Raw genomic sequence first — 22,966 nt, forward strand, 5'->3', positions numbered from 1 at the left:
ATGGCATTGTCATGGTGTTTCTTTCCTGTCCTGATTTGTTTCAGTATAGTGTGCTGTTTTTACCTGATAGAACAGAAGGCAGATTCCAGCCACATGGAAGTACTTTCAAGGCCCATAATAAGCCACGAGTGTAAACCACTGAGGGTTGCTTCCACGTTGCTTCCAAGAGGTGATCAGGCACTCTGTGCCTTGCTATGGCTTGTTTCCTCTTTAGTCCTCCCTCCCATTCCCAGCAGTATCCAGAGATCTTTGTTGGTGCAACTCCTTGTTCTGCAGCTGCACTCAAATAAAAGCTTTTGCAGCCCCTATCCAATATCTTTCTTTTCTACCTCTGGAAATAGCTGCTGAGAATTATCTTCACCTTGGTGCATCTCCAGAGAGCAATCCCTTGATTTCAGTTTCTTCCACCCCACTTGCACAATTCCATAGGTTCAAGAACCACTCCAGTATATTTTTTGCCTTGATATGCTCATGTAGAACAATTATTTTGTACATTGTTCCATCAGAAATCGGCCTGAGAGACTTCCCCATGAATTATACTTGCTCCCAAAGCTCTTCCCCTTTTGTCCACTACTTTCAGTCTCCTTTGCTGCCGGTCCAGTAAGCAGGGGGAGCCCAAAGTGGCAGCTGAAGAAGCCTTTGGCGTGGGTGTAATTCCAGCTCTCTCCCCCTGCTCCCCGATTGCCACATACCCCTTGAGGCTATTCTTGTCAAAGACCTTTTCAATGACCTCCTAGCAATAGAGGTGTAATCCTGCACACTTGCACAGGAATAACCAGAAACATATTTTAAAAAAGAAATTGATGGAAGAGAATATGCTAAGGAGAAGGAGATTTTGAGGTTAGTGTACATACTGTTGGCATCTGCAAAACCGATTTCTTATGGAGCAATTTCTAAAACCTGTTTTAAACAGGAATGTAAACAAACAGGAACAATACTGAACCTATGGACTTGTGCAAGTGTGTCAGAGGAAATAATTTTAAAAGGAGGTTGTGGTGGGGGGGGGGACTGAAGCAGAGGAATTTCTCAAGTGTCATTTCAAATTGTAGAAAGGGGAAAGGGGGATATCTGCTAGTCCACTAACAATTGTGCTAATGAAGCATATAACTAGCAGATAGGTGTGCACATTAGCAAAGGACATTTTTTAAAAGTAGGCTATCACATTCTGGAATTTCTTGGCAATGTATTGATGGAAGAGACTATCAAGGGAAAAGGCAGGAGGGATTTGAAGCAGCAGTAGCAAGATTGGAAGGAGCAATCAAATTTTAAGGACACATGTGATTTAACAGGGAATCTTAATGATACAGTTTTGCAAGGTATCACATCTGACCCATCACTTTTACCATATTTTTACAGGTGATCATCTTGGTTCACAGGTACCATAGATGATATTTGGGGGATCTCAGCATGTTTCCTGTCTCAGAGATTTTCAGACTAGAAACTGATATTTTCCTTCAGTTGCTTTAAAAATGTGTTGTTTCATCAATTTAAAATGGAATCTTTCCAGATTTGACTCTTTGGTTCAAACCAGCTTGGGCCAGAGGTCAAGTTAGTGTGGCTCTGTGCCTCTAATCCAAAGTTACAGACATATGCAATAAAGCATCCAAGTGCCCTCTTCTGGCAGCAGCCTTTCTGCAACCCTGACATGCCTTTCCTGAAGCAAGGAGCAACTTCAAGAATACGTTCTTGTGCGACCGGGGGGGGGGGGGTGAGAATATATATGTGACATACATGCAAAAACATACAAAGGTCCAGATGAGGTCTTTGGACAACAAGCTGTTCGTTACGATGGCTCAGCCATCTGCTCGCTGGAATACTCACTCCACATTTTAAGGCACAACCATCAAGGAATCAGTTTCTGCACTCTTGAACCTCTCTTCATTGTGAAATGCCTAAGTAATTAAAGGACAGTCTTACTGACCTTCATCAGTATTGGGTTGGTTATAAAGTTATCTACAGTGTCCCACTATACTTATGTGTGAATGCAGTTTCACAAATCCATCACTCTTGTAGCAATTAAAAAGAAAACCTGTGATATTGAGAAGTTTCTGTGTATGTCCAAATATTATTTCAGAGGGTTGTGGGGAGGGTGAAGTGAAGTTCAAATGAAAAGTGGCAAATTACACACACACACAAGTGAATGTATATATGAATAAATACTCTAAAGTGTCCTTGCTTTATAGTTACTAATATTTGTGGAATTACGGATTTTGAAGTACTGGATAACAATGCTTATTGGTAGATATTTAAAAAAACAGTTGCAATAAATATAGGAATAATATGCTATCCTCATGAAGGATCTACAAGTACTAGGTTTAGCAGGGTTTGTTAATCCTTTAACTAAAAGTACAAACCTATGCAGGTTTACACAGAAAAAGGCCTACTATTCCCAATCTGGAATTGTTCTCCAGATGAGTCTATTCTAGTCCATAGTCTTTTCTAGATTTTTTTCTCCTTTAAACAGCTGACTGCCGTGTAATAGGACAAAATACTTTTGCAGTGCTGGCCTAAGATCCCACCCAGGTTCATGTACTCCTCCTTCAGTCTGCCCATGAGGAAGATGTAGAAACTTTTGCTGTGGTTTAGCTGCTATTGGCAGTTTGTCATGTCATCTGGACTGAACAAATTGTACTGAATCTTAAATAAGGTTAATGGGGAACAAGCCAACATGATAATGTTTAATCACAATTTAAGGTTCAGATAGCATGCTTAAACTATGGCTAAACTGTTACTGTAATTCTCAGCCATAGCTTAGCTTTATTTCTGAATGTGGCTGCTAATATCATGCATCTTGGGAAGAGAAGATGCTGCTGATGAAATGCAGTAAATCTAAAACCCACCTTGGACTGCAAAGAACCTATTTCATCATTGTTGAACTCCTGAATAGTGTTTATAGTTTAAAGACACATAGACTATACAGTAAATCAAAGAATCAGCTCAACACTGTTTCTATAAACACCAGAAAGCCAAGCTGGCATTTGTCACAACCTTTAGAATGGATTGTCAAATGTTAATCTAGGGTTGTGGTGGTTAGAGAGAGCATCAAGAAGTTGATGAAGTCACTGATCCAGGCCTAGGAGTGTAAATATTGCATCCTTTTTCAAGACCTGTGCATTTGAATGAGCAGACTTTGTTTTATGTTTCCTGGATCGTGCCCTAGTTGGGTTTGGCCATATCAGTTTTGATAGGCAACATGAAGTTTATTTTCATCAGCTGCATGCAGGCAGTGGTGAAGATGATAATCTGCATATAGAATAAGGAGACCCCCCCACCCCCATATTAAAATGTTGAGCTAACCTAATAACTAGATGTATATTATGATTACCTAGTAGGGCACATTTACAATGGCTGAAGCATTCAGTGTTAATGAAGTTTGATGGAGCATGTACTTGTGGGTATCTAAATCACAGACATTTTGTTCAATGTTTCTGGTATCACAGATTTTTAAAAATAAAAGTAAGTTCAATGACACTTATTGCTTAAAAATATTTCTCTTCTGGCCAGAAGATGGTGCTCATCTATCAGAAATAAATGTGAGAAAAAATAAACTTTATTTTTTTATTTTCTTTCATAAATAGCTGTGCATTTTGGATTTTGGTCAAAACTAAATTAAAACATTGACTCTTTCCTCATTATTTAGATGCCGTATTTACTGATTGAATGGAATATGGACAGATACCAAGCAACCATTCCTTTGCATTTTACGTCATTCAATCAGGAAAAAGCAATTTCAAAGGATGAATTTAGATTTGTGTTCCATCTGAAGAAGATTAAAACTTTTAATTAACTCTCTAATACCTCCTTTAGGAATTGCGTATTTTCCTCATTTTTCAACCACTAATCACAAAATGATCAAATTGTTTTTGCAGTAATAATACCCATTTGAAACAGCAGGCATCTTAAGAACACTGGAAGCCACTTGCTGGGGGACTTGAGCAGGAAAACGCTGTTGCACTCACGTCCTTCTTCTGGGAACTCATGAACAACTGGTCATACACCATGTGAAGAGAATGCCGGACTTAGATGGACACATGGTGTGATACAGCACAGCTGCTTTTATGCTCTTAAACGTCCTTCTTCCAGGTCAGATCATTTGACCATCTCACCCAGTATTGTATGCTCTGAATGGCAATAGTTATCCACATTTTCAGGTAAAGGTTTTTCCCAACTTCCTCCTGACCCTTTCTAAACTAGACTTCGAAAGGATTGCACCTGAACAGAAAGGATGTCCTTGGCCACTCAGCTACAATGGGGTGCTTTCAGCACTACGGACTGAAAGACATTAAGTACCTATTCTTTCTTTCCCCCTTTAATGGATTTTATGGGGAGACATGGGAGGATTGCGAATGAAAGATGTCAGTGTTTGAACTCCCTGTAAAAATTTCTAAATGATGAGCAAAATAAAAGCCTTGCCTGGAACCCTTATGCACCTGGGTATAAATGTTTAGAAAAGAAACCTACAAGTTCCAACATGCCTCAACCAACATTTTTTCTGTCCAAACATACATAGGATTGTGTCCTTAGTTGTTCCTGGAGGGGCTGTAATTTAAAAGAAAGTAATACATGTCAATACAGGCCTGAGGAACAAAGGGATCAAGTGACGTATGAACAATACTGAGGTGGCAGTCCTAAGCACACTACCTGGCAGAAACCTCCATTCATCTCCATGGAACTTTGCTCTCTACTGGCATGCCAAGGATTACACTGTAAAAATGGTTCATAGAACAAGATGTTGACAAAGATGCATGCATGCATATAAAGATGTTATCTGGTGGAAGGGATGGGCCAGAAGCTTCGGACAGATAAGATCTGCCCACTGACCTTTCTGTGAGGTTAAATTTCAGAAGACATAAGACACCTGAAGCAGCCTCATACTGGGTGAGAACTTTGGACCATCCAGCTCAGCCCAGTATTGTCTGTTAGACTGACTGGCAGCAACTTTTGAGAGTTTTCAGATGGGGTGTTTTCCAGCATTACCTGATGGTAACTGTTTATATTCTGTATATCAGAATGAAGGTTAAAGCTGAAGTTGAACATCACAGGAACTTCCACACCCACCCTAAAGGAGAGACTCAGGGCAGGAAAGAAAGTCCCAATTAGGCAGCTACCTGAAGACATGAAGGCCAGAGGTGTGCAGGGCTTTGAGAAAGAAGCTTGCAGGCAAAGTTCTGCTCACGCCCCTGTGGTCCTCTTGAGACTTCTTACATCCAGTGAGAAGCAGTTCTGCTTATGGCTTGTTCCCTGTTATGAAACTGCCAACATTTTTGTCTTGGAAAGCTGGCCTACTGTCTATTCTCCAGGCAATATATTGCTTGCTATCTTGGAAAGAGGACAAACATACATTAATAGATATGTCAGATTGTGTACTGAGAGTTTTACAAACCACACATGTCTTACAGCAAGATCTGAGTGAAGCAGAAATCATTTATGCATTACCCTGACCACAACAGTCTGGAGCCAAGGACAATTTGTATTCAAGCATCATCCATTTCCAAGGGACTAATCAGCTTCTCCAACCACCTCTGCTATTTGTTCACTTTGGCTCCCCCACCCTCTACTTAAGACACATGATGAATGGGGACAGTAGTAGCTCATCTGTTAGAATAGCTGCTTGCTTCAAATTGTGCAAGAGGTTGGAAAATGACCTCCAATTTCAAAGCACTTCTGCTTTACCTTCTTTCTGATAACTGTTGCACTAAGGATCCTACAGTGTCGAGTCCGTCTGCAACAAGCTCTTATATCCGAGGAATGGGAATGTGGCTGGGACAGATTATGGCTGAAAAGGCATGGGGTTAAGGAGCATGAGAAGTAAAAAGAAAAGTATGCGCCAGAAGCAGTGGCAGCCTCCACAGATCCTTTGCATTACTAGTTTGCATACCACTGAACCATTAATCTAACTGAACAGTCCCACTGAACTGCTAATCTGTTCAGGCAAGCAGCCCTGGGTGATATCCACTTGCTGTCACTCTGCTGATGGAAGGTTCTTTGATCCAGGAGAAGCTTCTATCAGAAAACAAGGGAGGAAGTGAATTATAGGAAGCTCTGTCCTGCAACCTCTTACCCTGTAACACCCTCATACTATTCGGAAGGGTTCACCAACCTCCCAAAAAAGATTAAGGTTAATAAAGGGTACCCCCCAACCTTGTTCCTTTGATAGAAGCATCCGCAGAATCGGAGCATTCTGACAATGGAGTGACACACATTGGATACAGACTTCCTCAGTCTGGTTTCCTCCAGATGCCGCCTAGAATGGAGCTGTGATATAGAACAGAACTGGAAATATACTAGTACTTTGTAGCAATAATACCACTGTAAAAAAGCCACAAAATGGCTGGCAAACTCAGGAGAAGCCCCAGAGGATGACAACAGCACAAAAGGACCCCATAACAAACCCCCACGAGTGAGGGGTCATGACTGCACAATGAACACCTCCTGTGGCAAAGCCTGTAGATTTGCTAGCTTCACCTGCTCATCTCTAGGCATCATGTCATAGATGAACTCTCACGTGTGACATGACAGTACCATGACTCCAACAAAGTTAGGAGTTCATTTGCTAACTATGCCATTTCAGAGTGTTCATGTGCTCTTCCTGACTTATTGTTAGGTGGGTATTAAACAATTATCAGTCACAGTAATTCATCTGATTCTTTGTAATGGAAAAGAATTTCTTCTACTACAGCTCCTAACTTCTATATTTAGAAGATAAATATGCTGTCCTTATTTTGACCAAGGTTATATCCTGCTGAGTTGGGAATCATTTTATTATCATAATCCTGAGCATCGTTTCTTATTCTTTTATTAAGGGAGAATCCATTTTTCTTTCCTTCTCCCTGTTGTTTCTGACTGCATTTATATTTAAACCAGTCATCATGTGGTATAAGTTGAACATTTCTAGTCTAGCTCAGAGGCCAGTGGAGGGAGTTGCATTCTTCTAGAAGCTGTAGCATTTGGGTAGAAACCAGCTATTGTTATCATTCCAACTGAACTAATTAATGTAATTAATGTAATTAACTTTGCAAACGTTTTGAGAGGATTATGCTAAACAGATGGCATATAAATGCTTTACATAAATAAAAAATAATAATGTGAACAGTGTTGGAATACTGTGCTATTTGGATGGAGTGCTCATGCCTTCAGGGTGAAATAGAAATTTGAATAGTATCCATTGCAAAGAAACAGAATGGGCTATGGCCTCATACCAGCATATACACCAGGCCCTTTCTCGATACACATGCTTTTGGCGTACTCATCAAACACTTGCAAACCCTACAAAGAGTGAAAATATTTGCCCCCAATGGCAAGCAAACAATAAAAACTGAAGGGGGAAAATGCTTCAGGGCCAGGTCACTTTGGGCCTTCCCACATTGTTCCATGGACAGAAGCTGGCACTGAATCAGCGCATTCTGTCAATAAAGTGACAGAGTATGTCAGAATATACCTGCTATGCCAGGAAATCTCTGGGGACGACACCTCAAAGGGGAGTACTTGCCTTCAAGAGGTTTGCCATCTTTGCCAGGGCCTAACCCATGCTTCTGAGGAGAAAACTCTGTGTTTGAAACATGGTGCTGGAGGAGAGCTTTACAAATGCAAAAAGGCAAACAAGTGAGTCCTAGATCCAAACAAGTCGGAGCTTTCCCTAGAAGCAAAAAAGCCAAAACTGAGGCTGATGTACTTCAGACACATCATGAGAAGGCAAAACTCAGTGGAGAAGACAATCATACTGAATTCACAAAGGAAGCCACAGCCTTGAACTTGGAAGAGCTGAATGAAGTTGTCATGGGCAGGACATTTTGGAGCACTTTCATTCACAGAGTCACCGTAAGTTGTAGATTACTTGACAGCACAAAACAGACAGAAAGCCTTCTGCCTTATGGATAGAAAGAAGCTAAGAAAAAGAGAGAGAGTCCAAGGCTACCACTTCTCCGTCGGTTGCCTTAGCAGAAGCCTCTTGGTAGCAGTCCTGCCTGAAGGCAGTAGGGGTGCAAGCAGCCCATGTTCCAGGCTGGTTGCCAAGCTTATGTTCAGAGCTTGCATTTGCTAAGTCCCTGGTTCTTATACTTTTTCTACATACTTGCTTCTATGGGAATGGGAAGGGTTCTATTGCCTTTTGATGTATGCTAATTAGTCTGACAGGTGCTTGATGACCTCAGCCGTCTGCTTTCTGCTATGTGACCATGTCTATTTTCTTTGGGTAAAAGGGGTGTTCTTTGCATTTGCTGGCTGCTATTGACGGGATGGTGTTCAGGCCTGCAGTGTTCTTTCCCTTACCTCTTGGTGGCTTACTGTGCTTTCTCAGAACAGTGGGAGCCATTCCATGCAGGTTCATTGTGCCTAATATCTCTAAGGGAACTCTTTTCCAGCTATGTGTGGCTTTTTCTCTGCAAGAATTCTATCTCTCATCCATTATTTTTCTTATTCACACTGGAGAGCCCACACTATTAGCTCACTCCCGAACTCTGACTTACTCAGCACACCTTGTGATTTGGAAGTATGTTCTTATGGCACCAATATCAGTATTAATTATATGGACACACTACCGTGTCTAATGTTAAAGGCCTACATGCCTCCAGAAGAACCTTCAGCTATCCCCTCATCCTCTTACAGTTGCCAGAGCTTTTATTTATTTTTTTGGAACACTTCTATGCTGCCCCATTCGCAAAAGCCTCGGGGCGGCTTCCAATACAAATAAATACTATGCAATTACATTAAAAATCTGGAGACATCCTGGGAAGATATAAAATCAATAAATAAATTTAGCAATTAAAATAACGTTTAAATAAAAAGGTCTTGGCCTGGTGCCGAAAAGCAAGTAACGATGGTGCCAGGTGGACCTCTCTGGGGAGTGCATTCCATAAGTGGGGCGCCACCACAGAGAAGGCCCTCCTCCGGGTACTCACCCTCCTAATATCTTTCACGGAGGGCTCCTGGAGAAGGGCCTCTGCCATCGATCTCAAGGGGCAGGAGGGCAGATATGGATGCAAGCGCTGCTTTAGATAACCAGGTCCCAAGCCATTAAACATTTTAAACTTGATGGATATTCACCTTATACTACATGTCTATATTCCTTACACTTGACAGTGGGTTGGATTCAGACTTAGGAAATTGCAAATGTGTAGGCAGACAAACACTTCCTTACCCTGTCTTCCACATGGGAGCTGCTCCAGTCCCCTGAAAATACCACGCAAGAAGTCAAGTAAAATAAGGGAACCTTTTGAAATGGGGTGACCTACAGTGATGAAACCAGGTAGAGTCCTCTTCCATGCATGGAACTTTCTGTCCATGGAAGGCAGATCCTGGATCTAATCCAGTGCATTTTCTTCTCAGCTGTGTGCACTGTTAGCAATTTATCTTGGTATTTTATTTCTAAAACAGTATAGCATATAACACATCACACAGGCCCACACCAAAACTTGCTGAACTCAGCCTGGCAAGATTTGTGCTTACCGAGACTTTTAATTGTGGAAGACCCTAAGTATTGTAGGCTAAGGCAAAGGTGAAGTCCTATGGGCAATAAATGCTGTCTATAGGAAAAGGCAGAGTCTCTGCTGCAACCCTTTAAGTACACCATATGGATTCCATCTTCAGAGGATCCTCCCTTGGCCTTCATGGTTGGTGCCATTCGTTATGTGCTGCCTGTAGCTCTGAAGATGGAAGACCCTCTGTGGGGAAGGCACTAGGGAAAAGCTGTTGTGGGGGGCTGGGAGAAGAGGAAGAGGAGGATAAGGATGAAAGAGGAGTAAGGCTTCATCATTCTGCAGAGAATTCAGGTGGTATCTCAGCCTTCTTCACAAGGAGAGAAAAAACATTTGAATGGTTGAAATTGGGTGTCTAAATGTTTTGGAGAACAAGGGAAGCACATGCCTGTATGCTTCTCTTGGTCTGTATTAGATGCCTTAACCTTCTAGGATTGTGCCCCACTGGTACTTTTTAACTTTTAAGAGAACTGTAGGTCCTATCTATCTAGTTTCAACAGGATTACCAATGTTGTTATTAAATCATGAAAGATGCTTTGGAGCAACATCCACAGGCAGAATAATAATGGTCATATTGTAAGCAGCTTGAGAAGGACTTAATCAATAATATATAGGTTTTTTGTGCTAAAGAAAAAGCAAGTGGAGGAGAAAATAATTTCAAAATATAAAAAAGCAGATACATATTTCTCATTCAGTTAGAAGAGCAATAGAAGAAAGCTGATAATCAACTATCCATTGATAAGTAGAGAAAAATTAAAAGGCATATTTTCTACATGAAATTAATTTGAAAATTTAGTACTGTAAGAAGTATAAAGTAGGGACAAAATGGTGCATACTGCAGAATACACAAGGCAGGGCTCACTTCTCAATGTTTGATGCTAGTCTTATGTATGCTCTCAGGAACAATTTGGGGTTTTTTTTAAACATAGCACTCCTTGATCAATGTATATTTTATTTTCATTTGTGCATTGACCACCAATTGCTAAATAGAATATTTTTATATGTGAATTGTAATCCACTGTGACCTTTTGGGCTTTGAGCTTTATAAAGATGCTTGCAGAAATGTAGTGAATAAATGCAGGAATAAAGCCAGTGGTTGTGTGCAGTCTCTTAGAACTGAGGTAGAACAAACTGGTATACATTGCAAGCAAGTCCTGCTAAAACAGGGGTGGAAAACATGCGGCCTTCCAGATGTTTTGGCCAATGATGAGGGATCAGGGAAATGGTAGGTAAAAATGTCTGGGGGGTCACAAATTTACTGCAGAATTTCCACTTTTGAAGTCCCTTCTACTATTGTTTAGAATATGGTAGTCTCCCCTTCTTTAGAGATGTATAAGCAAAAGCTGGGTTTAAAAGAGACACATGAGAATCTAAGACATTGTACCTGAGTTCCCTTTTTGCTTGGTACAAACGTAGCTTTTGTGGGATACTCTGTGGGAGACCGTTTCTAAACATCCCAAATGCCTTACATCATTTAGGGTAAGGGTACAGTCCTATACATTTTTAGACAGAAAAAAAGTTGGGCAACTCCCAGCATCTTCCATCCAGAGTGCTGGGAGCTAGATGGTGCACGATGAGAATTTTTTTCTGTCTGAATATGCGTAGAATTGCATAATTAATGTGTGTGTGTGTTTTGTTTAATAACCTGAACACACACGTTAAAACTCACTGTGCTCTGGGACTTAACTAATTCTTAAGTGCTTCAAAGGAAACAGTTTTGAAATGAACTGGAGAACACTGAACAAAGTTAGCCCTCAAAGTCTGACAGTCGCAGTTTTCTGAGTTGTCTGCAGGTCATGCAGTTGAAGAACAAGTCAAGAACAGGACAGGCTAAGGCAAAATCACAGAGAAGTGACATGACTTGACAAAGTTGTCACAGGAAGTTAGTGTCAGGGCGGTACCCACGTATTGTTACTCTCATCCTACCATGGCAACAAGAACATTTTGTTGCAAAAAAAAAAAAGTTTTCTCTTGATGTTAATCATATGTTGACACGAAGGATTACCTCCCCTTCAATGCACTAATTGGTGCTTTGTCAGATAGATAAAGATATTAGGCTAATGGTTTTTTGCTTCTGAGTGGAAGATATTATTCAGTGAACAGAATTAATTGTACTGATGTAATGGCTTTAATGTCTCCTCCAAATGCCAGAAGAGGGATCTGGCAGAGCTACTATTGCTGTTGGGATTTTTATTACCTCCCAGTTTTCCAGGGAATAAAAAGCCTCCTGCAGGAAAGCAACAACCAGGAGGAATTTGGAAGTAATAATCAAGTTCGTGTGGGGACTAATTGGTGTGTAGCGGGGGCAGGGGAGGAAAAGTCACAGCAATGCCTTTTCATTTAAAGCACTTAAGGCCTTAGGCTTGCATCTGTACTCTAAACTTCATAATTTACTTAAGGGAGACAGCAAATGTGTCCAACTGAAGAGGTTAGCAAAACGCTGGACTGGGCCGTAAAATCTTCCCGACAGAATGTGCTGTTTGCATCCCAGGCAAGCTCTGCCCAAGGCATTTGGTTCTTGCTAATGCTTGCATTTCATGATCCAGAAAATTCATCCACGGGGCATGGGCTTTCTGTGAGGAAATACTGCATGGAATCTAGTAACATGGGATTCCAATATGTTAATACAGGTAGCGGCCATTCCTGAAGTCCCATATTTTGGGCTAGCATAAGTGCAGTGAGTCCTCCTACATCTCAGGATCCTTTCTTTCTTTCCTGCCTCTCTTCATTCTCTTCCTCCAATCCATTCTGGATTTCACAAAGGCATTTGAAAAGGCTGTCCCTTACTCAGTGAAGGACCTTAGCTCAGTGATATAGCACACATTTTGCATGTACAAATCTTCATGTTCAACCCTGGCAACTCCAGTTAACAGAAACCTCCGGGAATCTGTAAAGACCTGCATGTGAATTTTTGTGTGGCCATGAGTCTTCCCTTGCAGAGAACAATCCTCCTATTGAAGGGATGTCAAAGATAGTCCTCCATCTGAAAGGCCCTCTGGCTACAGACAACCTCTGTTTGAAGGGCTGTCCAGTTCACCACCAGTTAAAAAATAACCTGAAGAAGAGGAAGCTGGGAGGGCATTAAACATTAACTGTTAGCAGTTGGACAGTATACCGGTTTCCTTCTTCCCCACTTTGGTGAGATGGATTGCATTTCTATTTGAATTACAACAACATTTTCTAAGTTTTCATGTAGATATAATAATTAGACTATACACATTTTATGTAAATCTATGTCCTCGTTGGTGATACATTTCCTTTCATTTGTTTGTTTAATGATGCGCTTATCTCATGGTGTGCAGCTGAGTCAAGTCTTTTGTCTTGTTTCATTGTCAGGAGGAGTTGGGAAGGAAAAGGTGGGGGGAGGAAGGCAGCACCCATGGTACATGATAAAGAGGAGAACTATGTATGTTCTTTGGAATGAAAAAAGGTGGGATATAAGTATAATGAGGGAAATAAAAGAAGTGTAATGTGTAGTTAGGCTCTCAGTGGCCACCACAGTGAGATATTGGAGAATTGCCACCAGTCAGACTACATAGCATTGGGCTAAATCGCTTAATCATTAGATTCAGGCCTAATGGGGGATTTGGCACAGAATTACAATTTCAGAATTTGTGAGGAGGCTTGCATGACTGAATGCATCTTTGCACAAAATTTGTGTACATAGAAAGTGAGCAAGAAGAAAGGTCCTTATTTCTTTCACTTCAGCTTATTCAGATCTCCTGGCTGCTTACATATTCCACCTACAGACAAAAAAGCGGCACATGTTTAAATCTCAAGGTTATTTTATTTATTTTCTTCTTTCATTTGATGTTAGTGAGAATTTGCTTCTTGTATCTATACAGTAATTTCTGTTTTTCATGGTGCAACAGCTCCATTTTGAATGCGTAAATGCTGAAAATGCTTCACCTGTTGGTTTCTGTGGCTTAGAATGAGGCTTCATTTTGTGGATGCTAGATGCAGCTTGTTTGTTACATACAAACTAAATAGTCTACAGAAAATGAAAATGACCCTGGATTTTTTTTTAAAGTGGCCAGGTATTTTATTGGTGGCTGCCTGCAGGTTCTAGATATGATCTTGTTTTTTTTCAAAATGTGTCCTACTTTTTTTTTCAGTGAACTTACAGAATTTTAAGAAAAGGCTGAATACTCATAAATTTTAAGGCCACAGCAGAATGAAAATAGCAATGATTACGATTAGCTAAGATGTTTCCAAATATGTCAAATGGATGTTGGAAATGTAAACATGATGTGTGTACTTTTTACCATATGTGGTCGACCTGTGAATATGTGAAAAAGTATTGGATTAAAATACATAAATGGCTTGAGGAAATGCTACAAAAACCCTTAGCTTTTAAACCGGAAATTTTCTTGTTAAGCATTATACCAGAAAATATTAGCAAACAAGAAATGTATTTGATGCTACATTTAATCACAGTGGTGAGGATTGCGCTAGCTCAATACTGGAAGAGTGAGGAACTACCCACTGAGGAACTGATTTTAAAAAAGATTCTGGACTGTGCAGAAATGGACAGATTGACTCTATTACTGAAGGAGAAAGAAGATACTGACTCCTATCAAACTTGGGACCTTTTTTATGATTGGCTGGAGAAACGGGACTTGGCTTAGATTTAAAGATATTTTTACATTTTTATAAATCGATTTGAATATGATTATAGAATGTTAAAAAGATATGTTATAGGGGGCTGATCCAGTACATCCAATGTATTTGATGATTGATGTTTTTAGTTTTTAGTTTAAAATTTTAATAAAAATCTTTATATAAAAAAAGCAATGATTACAAGAGGGAGGGAGCAGAAATCTAGAGCTGGTTGAACAACCCGAACCACAATGGCTAATATGCTTCAGTTGACTAGACATATCCAGTAATCTGGCAAAAGCATTTTCATCCAGCTGAAATTTCTGGATACTCTTTAGGAGTAGGTACAGCTGTTACAGCAACCTAACCTGCAGATTACAAAGGCAAGAACGCCCATTTCTAGGTTTAACTTTTCTAGGAAATGATACTGTTATTGCCGATATTTCAGGTCCTAAAAGCAGTGATTGGTCAAGGAGCATCCTCAGGTGTCTTTGGGCCACCAGTACTGCTTCCCCAGTTTCCTCACCCACCCGACCCAGTCCTCAGATCTATCCAACACGTTTCCCACATACTTCCTTAGGTTTTGATGAAAGAGAACTAGGTGTTGTCAGTATACTGATGATTCCTCAGCTCAGATCCCTGGATGACTTCTCCTAGCAGCATCTGGCAGATACAGAAAAGTATGGGAGACAAGATGGAACTGCATGGCAGCCCAAGAGCCAAAGTTATGGTTCAGAGCAGTGGTCCCCAGCCAAATCTAACCTACCTTCCGAGTTCCGTATTTAAGAGACAGCACTTAATGTTGCTAAGAGAACCAGGCAGGGTCACTTTTTTCATGTCAACCTCCTTACAGAATTAATCCATTAGGGTAACTGGTTAATCAGAGACAACCAGCTAATCAGGAAAACACTGATTTGAGTTTGCCAGCATCTTGCCTAAGAAAGAAAGATTTCATACTGGACAATAATAACTTAAACTGGAGGGATGCAATTTAGTTGGACCCATCTTCAATAAAAGGCTTCTCACAGTATCTTTTAATGCAGGTGGAATGCCACTCATGCTGAATAAAGACAGCCCAAGCCTAACCACCTTATTCAGCCTAGACAGGCAAGGATCAGGCCTTAACACAGTCCATACAAGCAGGCTAGAGTGAACCACTTGGCATGTAGATCTCCTTGGTAAGCAGTAAAGTTATGGGTACAAGAGTCCCTTGTCATGAACCTGCTGGTTCTTTTGGCACAAGCTTTTTTGAAAGTGCAACTCATGCACTGGCTTGAATCTGATCATTTTCACTCTTTTGCATCTGCCTGACCAGTCCTTCTTAAGCATTAATGTTAGAAATGGAGGAATCTTGAAATATGCACACATTAAAATTACTTAAGCCTTGTAAAAGGGTATTTTCCTCTTCTGAGGGAGGTCCAAAGTGTTGTAAAAGCATTACTGAAAATAAATTGAGCTTCATTTCTATTTCTGAATCCTTGTATAGTGTTCAATATTGCAGTAATGAAATACATGAAAATGCTGAGACAAATGCCATCTATACTGCCATACAAAGGCTACGGAAACCCTTGTTTTGTTCTGTGTGTAACTTATTTTAAAACATATTATCCTTATACAGAAAATACACAGCAACACATTTTTCCCCATTGCTACAGATTTTGTATGGCAGAAAAAGGTCATGTGGATTTGTGTTTTGGCTGCTCATTTCTGAATGGCATTTTTAAAGGTAAAAGTTTGCACATGTATTTTATTTTCCAGTTTGATCTATTAATATTTATTGCACAGGAATAGAAAGTAAACTGAGTCTGCTTACTTATCTTCCTGCTAAAACTAAATTCCACTTTCTTGCAAGCAAGCACTGCTGTAGTGATTGATGGATGCTTGACTGCACAAGGTCTTAGATTTGATAAGAGAGAAGGCAAGGAACTTCTGCAAAATGGAAAAAGCAGCTGATGGCATGAAATAAAAGAAATTAGTTTGAAGTGCTTACATGTAGAAGAATAAGATCTAATCTCCAGAGTGTACAATAGCCACCCATAATTAACTGAACAAAAGCTGCAAATGGAAACAAAAAAGTGACAAAGGGTTTTTAAAAAATATTTTTAGAAGCTCGAAGTGAGAGGCAAGTCATGGTAATGATTTCAGCTGGCCTTTGCCTATATAAAAATTATGGAACATCTGGATGCACAATTCAGTGTAGACTTTTATGACACAAAGGGAAATGACCTTTGAGAAATAGTAATGTTTATCATCTGTTTGCCATATTTATTCAGCCAACTATCAATATATGTTCTCTAGGCGACTTATAATACTTTCCTGCTTGAAAAAATACCCTTCCTATTAAAATAGTGACAGTGCTGCTGTCAAAACTATTCTCTCTCTCTCTCTCTCTCTCTCTCTCTCTCTCTCTCTCTCTCTCTCTCTTAGTTGTACAACATCCAAGATAACAAAATAACATGATTTCTTGGATTTGTGCAACAATGAAGCCATAAAATAAGGAAAGTTAGCAACCATTAAAACCCACTCTAAAACAAAATGATAGTACCTTTGATAGAGACCTTAGAGAAAGGGCAAGAAGAGACAAAGATCATATGCACATATTTTTGTGCAGGCTTCCAAAGTAGTTTACAAACAAGCATCATCAAATAAAATTAAACACCTCAAAATGGCAAGGAATAGAGTCAGACTTCCAGTTTAAAGACAGAAAAGTTCACCTGAACACGAACACAGCTGGGGTTGATCTTACCTCCAATTGGATATCCAAATTGCATAAAGGGGGTGTTTGCACAAATAAGCCCCTGTCTCACATTTCCAGTGGTCAAATCTCTTCTGAGGTGGCACTATGGTCATGTTGAAGCTCTGTGTAATCCGAGTTTGCAAACTTCGTCTCATGCTAGTCCCTGTCTCACAAAGTGAGCTGTGCTGTGAAGAAGTCCATGGACACCTGCAAAAGGAAGGCAGCAGACAAACAAAGGCTGCTACATGTGACACAGGTGAGGAAGGCTGCTTTTTGAGGGTTCACCTGAGGCTCCGTTGCTGGGTGGGCTTGCCAGGAACTTGGACTCACAGCCGCGACAGAGCAAACGAGCTCACTCAGCCAAGGCCAGGGAATCTGATGGATTCTCACCCCCAAAACAGATTTGTCACTCATCCTTAGGTGGTACATAGCAGAACAACAGGACCCCTGAACATGATCTCAAGCTGTGGTCAGCTTTCAGATTTCCTGGCCCCACTTCGATTAGGGCTTTGTGTCTGATGTACCCCGTTGTGCAACTATTCCAGGAAAGTTAGCCACATAATACACCAAGACAGTGCTGGAGTTTAACTTGGCCACAGCTTCATTCTTTAAGCAGTGTTCACAGCTTTCTGATACACACTCCAGCCTGTGTCCTGGGTGGCCCTTTAACAAGGCGAGGCTTCACTGGACCACAGCTAGATCCTGCCATGGTACATACCATTTGCTTGGTACCCAGTTCCCCAGGGAACAAGCCCTGTCCTTGTTAAAGAGGAGGCGTGTACTTCCTTCGCCTTTGATCTTGATCCAGACCAATGCCATCCACCTCCCAGGTAAAATTCCTTCCTAGCCCTGCCCAGCTGTGGCTGATGATGCCTGCAGCAGTGAATGTATGCTCACAGGTAGCAGGGTCAGGCCAGTCTGTGGTGATCAGCTAGGAGAGAGGCCAAGGCTGCAGCTTCCTTCAGCTGGCTGCAGCTCTCTTTGCATAGCTGCAGCACAGAGTGAAGGAAAAGCCTCCTCGAACCTGCTTGTACCAAGGAAGCATGCTGGCAGGAACCTGTGCACGCAAAGCCACAACCATCTCCCCTTTCCTGCCACTTGGCATAAACCGCACCCCTGGGGCAGTCCGGGACTTACGCTTATAATATCAGCACCATGAACTGGACCTTGGAATGCATCGGAAGCATTTACAGCTGTCATAGGATCACTGTAGCATGACCTAAAAGTGTATACTGGAAAGTCATTTGGCCGCTCTAGTTTGTACCAGCTGCCAATTCTAAACACTTTTCAAGAACAGAAGCATGCAGGGAGATTTGCTGTCATTTAATCGGGAGGCGAGGTTTACAGGAGCTGGCTCTGCCTTGTTCAAGAAGGGGGTACAGTGATGCACCAGCTGAAACTGGGGGAAAACAAATCTTTCAAGCTAGAGGCCATGGTTAAAATAAAATGCAGACTCACAGCAATGCAAGCTCCCTCCCTATACTATATCTGACTTCAGCTAGGAACCCTTGAGTATAGTCTGTGACAATCGACTTTACATGGACCTTATTTTAAACCAACAGTCCGCCATTGGAAGTGTTTCTCTACGTTATGATTCATTTAGTTTCTTAGCATTCCGTCCATCGTTCTTCACACACCTTATGTTGACACATGCAAACTATTCGCACAAGCAAGTCTGTCACTGCATTGCTGTAATACCTTGGGATAGTTGGAATAAATATTGATTGTGTATGGTCACAAATATTTTCAAGTATTAATATGTCAGAAAGGAAACATAAAACACAGCCAACATTCTGTCATTCTAATTCATGGAAGCTGTTAACACGTAGTCCAAACTGAAAGACCTGTTTCTGTTTCTATTTCTGGAAGTGCTAAAGTCCATGTGACCAATCAACAATGAAGAAAATACCACTTTAATTAAGGATGGGTGCAAAGGTTAAAGCAGTATTTGCCAGAAGCATTTCCATTGCACCAGTGGCAACCTGGTCATAATGAAAAACTTTCTGAAAAGATCTGAATTTGGAGTCAAAGGTCACTGTCAATGAATATTCCTAATTTTTTATCAAGCAGCCTGTTGCTTTTGAAACTGAAAAAGGCCACATCATCAGACAATTGCTTCTTTTAACCTTGGGATCTTTTCTCATGGATGCTTCTAATGGATTATGCTCCAGAGAAGCCCAGGTTTCTCTGTAATCTCATCAGGGAATCCTCAACTGCAAGATCAGCCATAACACATACGCAGCCTTCAAGTGCATTTCCATTCGATTGGTTCCTAATCACGGCCAATGCACACAGCCCTGCACTGAATGTGTAGATACCCTGGGCGCCTGGATGAAGAGAGAGTGCACCCATCACCCTGCTCTGTGATTTGATTGCATCCCTTCCCGGCAGAGTGGGCATTTCATCCTTGGCAGAGATTCAGCGGCTGCTCACGTGCTTTTCTCCCAGACCCATGGAAAGCTCATCAGTGGCTTCAGCAAGGTGCATTTCAGGAGAGCACAGAGGGTAGAGGCCAGACTGGAAGGCCAGACTTCAGGGTTGCTGTAGCAGTAGATTTCCTGTCGCAGTGGAGAGCTGCATTAGATGATCACTGAAGTTTGTCCAACTCTGTGCGTCTAAGCTAAACATGTGAAAACCCACTGAGGTTTTCCAGATATTCCAAGCTTGAGCAGTCCATTTTGGTTCTGAGCTGAGCATGTTTCCTTGGTGTTTGTCCATGATTCATGGTAAGTTAAAAGAGTTTCAGGGATCACACATTATTCTTGTAGAACTTAACTCTAGTTAGTATTAGGAACATAAAATACTTTTAAGTCATAATTTTTATTACCTTTCAAAACTAAAGTGCAGAAAGCACCTCTAAATTCAGTACCATGTCTCCTAAGATCCTGAAAAAGATGAAACATGCCTTCGAAATATTAGTCTTTTGTGGATAGAATAGACTGGATTTACAGGGATCCAGCTAAATCTATGCTGTATTTTATTACTGAGCGTATAATTTATTATTGCTTCAATACCTCATAGGCAAAGTCCCTCTCCACATTGTATAGAATAAAACACAATAAAACTGCAATAAAAACCGCAAGCAATTAAAACTCTACAATCCGTTAAATACTACTACAGATAAAGACTCCAACAAGCGCATGCTCACGTCATGCCATAAAATACAACGTAAATCACAAAAGCTAAAAACAGCTATCTGAATAAGAGTTCAAACTAAGCTGCCGGGACTAAAATGCGGATCTTCAAAAGCTCAAGAATCAGAAAAGCCTTAGTCTAGCACTGAAAAGACAATAATGTAAGTGCCAGGGAGAGTATTCCAAAGCTGGAAGAGGCAGGGTCACCACAGAAAAAGCGCCCCCCCTTAGGCCAGCCTCCAAATGTTTGATTGACAGGACATATGGAAAAGGCCTTTCAAATATGACCTAAGATAGCTATGGAAAGAGACTTTCTATCAGGTATCACAGTCTCAAGCCATGTCATGCTTTATAGGCCAACACCAAACCATTTGGACTGGGCTGAGAAATAAATTGATTGTGAGGGAAGTCAGGAAAAGGCTGGTTCTGGTTAAAAAAAGGTGGCTAGTTAAAACCCTCATAACCTTATGTTGCTGTATCGAACTGTACAGAATTTATGTCCTGAAGTGAAAGGACTTTGATGTTTCCTTTGACAGTTACCCAGTACTGTTAAAATAAGATTGGACTTGCAAGACAATTGGGAAAAAATATTTATGACTGATCTTTCAGTTTAGGAAATTATTTATGTGTGCTTGTCTTCCTTAAATGCAATTTATGGAGGTACTCATGCCCCCCTTCAGTCACAAAAATGCCTTGTTGGAAGTGAGTAGCATGGAATGGACCCAGTGAGTTATTTCATCCAAGAGGTTGTACAAAACACGCCAGAGAGGGAGAGCTCAGCTAAATATTTGGCAGCTGCCTGGGGCAGCACAATTTGAGGAGGGATTTCCACAGTAGAACGAATACTTGGGCTTCTACTTTGCTTTTGGCATTTCCTGGGAAAACTGGACAAGCATTTTGCTGTGATAATTCACATGGCCTCTTACCTTCCAGTGGGGGCTATCCTCTGTCATTGTCATCATCGTCGTCTTCATCATCTTAAGCCAGCATTTGCAGTGACCTTGGAGAGAGTACACTAGCAAAGGATATTAAGGGTGGAATTCTATACATATTTAGACAAAAAGTCCTTATAGTCTCTTTTTTGTGTAAACACACATAGGACTGTGCCCTAAGACACCTTTCACATGCCTCCCACTGCTCTCTTTATGACAAGATTATTGTGTAAACTCCAAGTGGTTTTTCTGATGGTGTGTTTAGTATACTGCACAAGTTGTCTAAGAATTGTCTAAGAAGCTAGGTATATTTATGTGGGATGCTAAAAATCCCACACGAATGAGAGAGTGCATCCTCCATTGCCTACCTGCCCAGTCACTGAGGTCATGGGATGGAAAGTCCCTAGTGGCTTCAGGTGAACCCACGGCCCATTCAGAGTCCAGTCAGAGAAGAGCTTTCTGAGCAGTAGCTCCGTTTCTTTGGAATTCCCTGCTTCTGGAGGTCAGACAGGTGCCAACTTTGTATTGTTTCCAGTGCCTCCAAAAAGCACTTTTATTTCAGGACCTAACCGGCCACCGTCTACTGATATAGTTTTATTGATCTTGTTTTAAATATATTGCTTTGCTCTTTTCTATGTTTTATCTTTTATACTTCATTGCTCCAAAATACAAGACTAACATATGAGGCATTATATAAATCTTGCAAATAATATAAATAAATTAATTTAAATGCTTGTCAGAAAAGCTGCACCAAGAGGGAAAGCCCTTTTATGGGGCCCAGATCAGCCTGGAAGCAACTACAGAGGCAGTGGCAACATTCCCTGGGACATGTGGTCTTGCAAATGTTGCTGGACTGCGCTTGCCCTCTGTCCTTGACAGAATAGCCATTAGGGAAGGTGCTGTTTATGGCAAGCCATCTGTCGTGACCACACTCTCTCCTCTTTGCTTTCCAGCAGATCAAGGTGAAAGCTTCTAAAATACTGTCCTTTATTGAACTAGCCTAGCATTGCAATACAGAGGTCAGACAACCTAACAAAGAACCCTGCATAGTTACCAGGGATCAGTGAGTTTTACCATGATCTGCCTGACATACATCCAAGTGGTTTCTACTTTCTCATGGTTTCCATTCTCCCCATTTCATTGCATCTGAAATTCAGTCCCAAGGTTCATCACTGCCTGCCTGTGTCATCTGCCTCTTCCTCATTTTGCCCCATACAGAGGCTGAATGGCTTGAGTGGGTCCTGTGGACAACATGATAGGTCATGCTTGTATGGAAAAACCACAGCACAAACCAGTGTTTCTTATTATGGTTTTTAAAGGCCAAATTTATCATGGTGAAATACCATGACTGGGTTCAAACAACACAACTGACCAAAAACCCCACCATGGCTTGTTCTGTTGTCTCAACCCAATCAACAAGCAATAACCATGGTACCAAAATAGTGATCTCTCTGATTGGTGGAGTTAACTGTTGCCCTTATTAGGAGTTGTTTCCAAACTGAATCCCTTCTTCCCCAATAAGGCCTAGCTCCACCCTCAGGGAGATGTGTGCTGATTGTGGGCCAGACACTGGAGAAGCCAATTGGCTTAATTGGTCAACTCACTGGTTGCTGGTGAACTCACATCCCTCTCCCTCTGACCTTCTTTGTTTGATAGTGTCTCCTCACAGTAGGTTCTTACATGCTGGTTGGCTAATCTTGCTTATTAAGCTTGGCATTTCAGTAATGAATCCCAACCCTTCCTCTTTTCCAAAGTGAGTAAATACATTTTTTAAAAATAATGTATATGGGAAGTAAGAGCAGAACCTAACAAGGGCATATCTGAAATGCTGAAACACTGTTCTTGTCTTTCTCTAATTAATCTATTTTACTCAACTCATAGCACCAGACCACCAGTGTTAATATGCTTCTTCTACATTCACTCAGATTGGAACAGCACAGCATTTATTGCCCGACAAGCAAATAAATGCATCCTTGAGTGAAATTGCCACATGCTCTCAGTTACTATGGACCCAGCTGTTATGTACAATTATCAATGATTTTATTCTCTTTTGGAGCATCTAGGAGGCTAACAAAGAATTTTAAAGTACAC

Source organism: Varanus komodoensis, unplaced genomic scaffold (assembly GCF_004798865.1).
Source record: "Varanus komodoensis strain SLA01 unplaced genomic scaffold, ASM479886v1 scaffold4, whole genome shotgun sequence".
Lineage (NCBI taxonomy): Eukaryota > Metazoa > Chordata > Lepidosauria > Squamata > Varanidae > Varanus > Varanus komodoensis.